Below are 6,113 nucleotides of genomic sequence, written 5' to 3'. Positions count from 1 at the left end.
CTAATACATGCACACACTAAAAACGTATTAATGCATCACTGTACTGCTTTAGCTAATCGGATAAATTTGAGGTGATGGTGATGTCTGCAGTGCTACTGGGGGACACAGGTGAATGTGGGAATAGGACATAACAGTCGATGTATAATCCACTCAAGCTTTCTTTTCTCCTAATTAACCAATTAGATGTCTGACTAATACGCTTGCTGCTCCGCTAATGCTAATGTGGCCGAGGTGTAAGGTTATGGTTGTGCACTGTTTGCAGGTCTGTGAGGGGTGTGTTGATGAAAGGCTTTGAGAGTACAATACAGCTGACGGTGGCATCAGTGTGTGACATCTCTGCTCTCGTTTCTCACCGCTTCATCTTATTCATTCATTATCTCCACTTCCTCCGTTCTTCATATTCTTTACTAATCACGCACAGCCATTTATGCTCACACGCACTGCTATCCAGAGGGCACGGGTGACACTGCAACGCACACCGCAAAGTGAAGGAAGCAGAGATGATCATCCCTTTTTCAAAAAGCACCGTTGAGCCTTCGCTCCATAATTACAGACTACAGTGCACACTCTGAGTGGGATGTGATTATAGCATTACTCTCTGTGTTTCTGTGTGTGTGTGTGTGTTATGGATGAGGGTAAGAACTCTTTGCACCTGTGTCACTCTAAACACAGCATAGTCACTCAGTTATGCAGATGATAGAATAATCAAGAGCTCCTTTCAGGTGAGAGGTTAAACCCCACAGCACTGAAATGATGTTTTCCAAATCTTCCCTTCGTGGACACCATGCATAAGTTTTATAAAAACACCACATCAAGTTTATCTTGGACTCTTTCTGCAGATTAAACCAAAGTGACAAATGCACAAGCTCATTCAAGGGCTATCAAAGTTGATTATAAAATATTGTCCTATATTATTATTAGTTCTGCCAAATGATTAATCACAATTAATCACATTAATAATTACATAATATATGCGATTGTGCTGTGTTTATTTATTATGTATTAAAACACACATATACAGTATATATTTTTTAAAAGTATTTACATGTAAATACATTTATATATATTTTTATATTTCATTATATATTTTTATATAAACTACTGCTGTCAAACACATCCAAATACATATATTCTGAAAATATTTGCATGTATTTACTTGCACATATTTATATCATTTATATTATATATTACATTATTCTATATACATGTGCTTGTATTTATATGTAGATAATAAATATACACAGTAACAGAATTCAAAAACTTTTATTTTAAATGCGATTCATAGCGATTAATCATTTGAAATAATAATACAAACATAACTTTTTTTTTTTAAAAATATATACATGTATGTGTTTTTGTGTATATATACACACACAATAAATATGCACAGTATACACAAGTATGTACAGTAAGTAAATGTTAAAAATGTTTTCCTTCAGGTTTACAATGAAGGGCAAAATAATTAGAATACTAGTATTTTTATCAGCTAAAATTGGTTTTAAGTCCGTTATTTCTATCTGTATTGCAGTAGGGAAGAGATCTGATCTCGTCACCATCCAGTCTGTCTGGAATGAAAAGAAGAAACAGAAAAAACTGTGACAACATCTCCAAGCTTCAAGAAAAACTAAAATTCATTTCAAGCAGGCACATATCATTCCTTCAAAGCAAAACTGTCATTTCTGTCGCTGTAGCTGCAGTAGGTTTTAAAGCCCCTGATTGGCCTGCTCAGGTGCTGCGTATCTCTCACATGCTAAATGTCAAGCGTACACCCTAAAATAACAGAAGCGCAAATCTTTCACACACTCAAAACAAAAACACTTATGCAATCTGAATGCCCCAGTGTCACACGTTCAGATAAACACTGAGTAAAATCCTCTTTCAGTCTCTCCATTCTTTACTGTATGTGAGGTAACATCATAGCCACAGGTGAAGGAGTTTCCATATACCCAATGAAACTGGATAACTGAGCCTGGGTACCGAAGACAGGAAGGTCAGGACACACAATCAGCGAGCAGCCTCCGAGAACAATCCTTCTATACTGCCTATCACAGCTCCGGGCCCTCTGACAAAGCAAGCCTGTGAAACCCAGCCTTTCTTGCTGAAACAAGCAGGGCCGATAGCCATCAATGTAGTTCAATATTTCAGTGAGTCGGGTGTGAGTGGCTCATTCAGACAGAAAGAAAAAAAAAAATGTCCTACAACACAGGGCAGGTGTGGCTTAGATCAAAACGGTCCTCAAATATTTCAGTTTCACAGGATTTCAGATTAAACCGAACGAGGATAGCACTAAATTTTGACAGCCCAACCGCACATTTCATATGAACTCAATGTGATTCTTCTGGCTTGGATTTAGTGAAAGTCTGTCGAGGATAGGGACTGAATCCTTTGGCAAAAGCAGCGTTGCATTACACAGGACTCAGTCAGAGTTAATGAGACCTAACAGGTGTGCTGTTAATAGCTGCACTGGTATGATCTTGCCTCTGAGGTGCCGTTCTGAGATTCCGAGCCGTGTTCAAAATCCATGACATTCTAACTAGCTACTGTATCCATGACAACCATGCTCGCATTAAAGAACACGGGATCTGTTTGTACCGCGAGGGTCAGACAAACTGCAGAGCAGTCAACTGCACAGAAACAAGAGCGGTCGAGTAAAAGACCGACAGAGGGGATGAAAACAAAAGAAAATATTTTGTTCATGTCAAACATGCGTTTAACGTACGCTGCAGTGATCATCGGTGTTTCCGTGACGTCTGGAAGCAGGTAACACACTGACCGTACCTGAGTCATGATGTCGTGACCGTACGCTAGTAGTTTATGAAGCAGTCCGGTGTAAGAAGAGCCAGTGGTACTATGACAACAGCTAGAGCAGGATTGATGAATGAACATTCGAGCATGAAAGGAGGAGAAAAAAAACACAGAGAGAGAGAAGGAAAGAGAGGATGAAATAAAGTGGAAGACAGAACAACAGAAAGGATCTGACTCACAAAAGATCTTAATCAACAAGTGCTCAGGAGATTAACATAATTTGTTACAGTGTGTAAAGAGGAATCAGTTAGCGGCACTTCATAAAACGTTTTTAAAAATACCTGCATGTAATTACATCTTTAACTCATTTCTGTAAGTACATTTATAATTACACTGTTGACTAATCCTTACCTTAACCCACAACCTACCCATACCACCAAACCTGTGTAATACAAAAATATCAAGCACACTATTTTTTACATTATATTGAGTTTTCTCAACATAGTATAGACATATGTTGAAAAACTCAAAAAAAAAAAACTTAAAATATTGAAAAATAATTAAAAAAAAAAATGGTTCAAAGTTGGTTTGACTGTTTTCAAAATTGACAACAGAATCATGTGCCACTGAAGACTGGAGCAACTGATAATTCAACATTATTATCACAGGAATAAATTGCACAATTAAAATCTAATGCAAAACAGTTGTTTTACAATTTTAATAAAATGTCAATACTGTTTTATTTTGAGCACATAAATGTTGATATGCTAAACATTTCTAGTGTACAAATAAAAACAATTACACATTACAGTAATGAAAATCATTATTAAAAATAATCAGACAATAGCAGATATCGTACATTATAAATAATTTTAATTATTGTAAATTGTAAATAATTTTTACAAAACAAATCTAAGAGTGCTAAATTCTCAGATTTGTACATTTCTTGGTAGATGTTATGTTATGCACATTTCAGTTTGGTTTAAAGGACATTTTGCTAACTTTATGATAAACATCGCTGGTTCTGGGTGACTGGCTGAATCTTGGTCAAAACCAGTTGAAAACTAATGCAGTAAATCGATTACACTGCTATCCTCAAGTGATACGGCTAAACACTGCATCACTTGTTTAAAAATAGGCTATCAATCTGCGAAGGGGAAAGAACATACTCTGTTCTGCTGCCTCTGATTTATGCATCTTTTAGTTGGGTTGCAGTGTGTGCACAACAGTGAGTCAGTGCGTTAGTCATCACCGGGGAGAGTTTTTTTTTTTTTTTTTTTTCGGGTAAAACATTGTTCTGGAAGGTTCTTGTTTCAGACAAGCACTCTTATCACAGACAAACTGAGAATAATACGACATCTCTACAAATGTAGTTTCATAAAGAGATGGATGTTTGTGTATTTGTACGCACATGCAGGGGGTGCTGTGACAAAATGAGTGAGAAAAGAAAATGATGTGTATTATTTAAAAAAGAAAAAGAGAGAGAGAGAGACAGGGAAAGAATAATGGAGATGACAGCATTGTACATGCCCTAAGCCAGATACTTGGAATATTGTAGCGTTTAAACAACATTATGCTGCGACCTAGACGCAGTTTAATTTCAGTGCATCTAAACATGTATTCCCAGAGGGTAATGCACAGTGACCTGAGATTTCCTGCATTCCTTTTAGGAGCCTGGAGATATTTGCACATAATCACATTCGTACAGAGACGCCATAGAAAACTGCAAACATCATTTTCTCCCATCTCTTCTCTTTGCCTCCCGATTCAGTTCAGAACAGCAATATCCTGCTGATGTCTCTCTTTTCACAATGTGAAGCTTTATAAATTGAAAAAAAATGTACATGTATATGTGTTATGCGTTTTCCTTGCCCAGTGCTAGTTATCTTGCGTTGAAAGGTTTGTTTTGCTGTGTGGAAATGTTATGGTATGTTGATTGTAATATATAAGAATATATATTACCATATTAAATTAAACGCTTGCAACCTCTAACTGAATCTGTTTGTTGTATATGTTGTACGACTGCTGTGTACCTACAGTGTTGTGTGTATTGAGAAAAATGTAAGCACTAAATTAAGGATGGCAGAATTAGTGTTGGCCATATTTAGTGTGCGTTAGAGTAACACTGAGCTGTTTGCCACCTACAGTGCCTACTGTGACTGTGTGGGAACTTATCGTGTTTGATTCATCAGGAGCAGAGTGAGACAGAGCCAGAAGAAGAGCGACAGAAGACAGACGAATGTGTGTTTGTGTATGAATAGTTCAGCAAAATATTGGAACTGTTTTGCTTTCAATAAAGCGAGAGAAAACTGCATTTGATACGTCAGTTAGGAGTCTGAGTTAAGTTACAGCGCATGTGTGTGTGTGTTCAGTATGCTAATTTAAATGTAATCATCGGCAGGGCAGAGCCAGATCAGACTCAGAGGTCATTGAATGCGCAGTGAGGGGGTGACCTTTTCATGCGTGTGTGGATGTCTGTGATCCTGACATTTTCCTATGACGCCTGTGAGAACTGTGCAGTTTGATAAACACACACGCACCGACCGAGGCAGATCTAAAAGATTCTCACATAAACAACATGGAATATTATAATGTGACTTTGTTGTTGGAGTGGGTGGGATATATCCCAGAACCAATGAGAGAGATGACTCATCTTACAGACCTCCGGGACTGAAACATCATACGTTAAAAACACTTGAGGTACCTTCCTATCACCTCACCAATAACAAAGTATGTGTGGATGTATGTATATATAGTTAATTAATAGCAATTAAAACAAGCGTCACCATGTACGCTACAGGCGTGTTTATGTTTTATAAAGAAGTATCTATATTACAATTAAATATAATATGACTTATAATTTAAAATATGATTTATTTCTGTGATGCAGAGCTGAATTTTCAGCATTACTCCAGTCTTCAGCAATTTCAATTTTAATATGCTGATTTATTATCAATGTAGGAAACAGTTGTGCGACTTAATATTGTTTTGGTAAAAATAGACACTACTGTTCAAAAGTCTGAGCTCAGTGATTTTTCTTATTCTTTTTAAAGAAATGAATATTTTAATTCATCGAGTGATAGTAAAGACTTTTTTTTTATTTTAAACAAAATAAAAAACTAATTATTATGAAACAAATGCTGTTCTTTTTAACTTCTTAGTCATCATAAATGCACAACTGTTTGCAACATTTATAATAAATAAATGATGGTGAAAATTCAGGACAGGAAATATTGTATTTTAAAGTATATTAAAATAGAAAACTTATTTTACATTGCAGCAATATTTACAATATATTCTGTGTTTTTGATCAAATAAATTCAGCCTTGGTGAGCAGAAGAGACCTCCTTTTAAAAAATCCTACTGAT

The sequence above is a fragment of the Puntigrus tetrazona genome, chromosome 7 (assembly GCF_018831695.1).
Source record: "Puntigrus tetrazona isolate hp1 chromosome 7, ASM1883169v1, whole genome shotgun sequence".
Lineage (NCBI taxonomy): Eukaryota > Metazoa > Chordata > Actinopteri > Cypriniformes > Cyprinidae > Puntigrus > Puntigrus tetrazona.
This window is presented reverse-complemented; position numbering follows the sequence as displayed.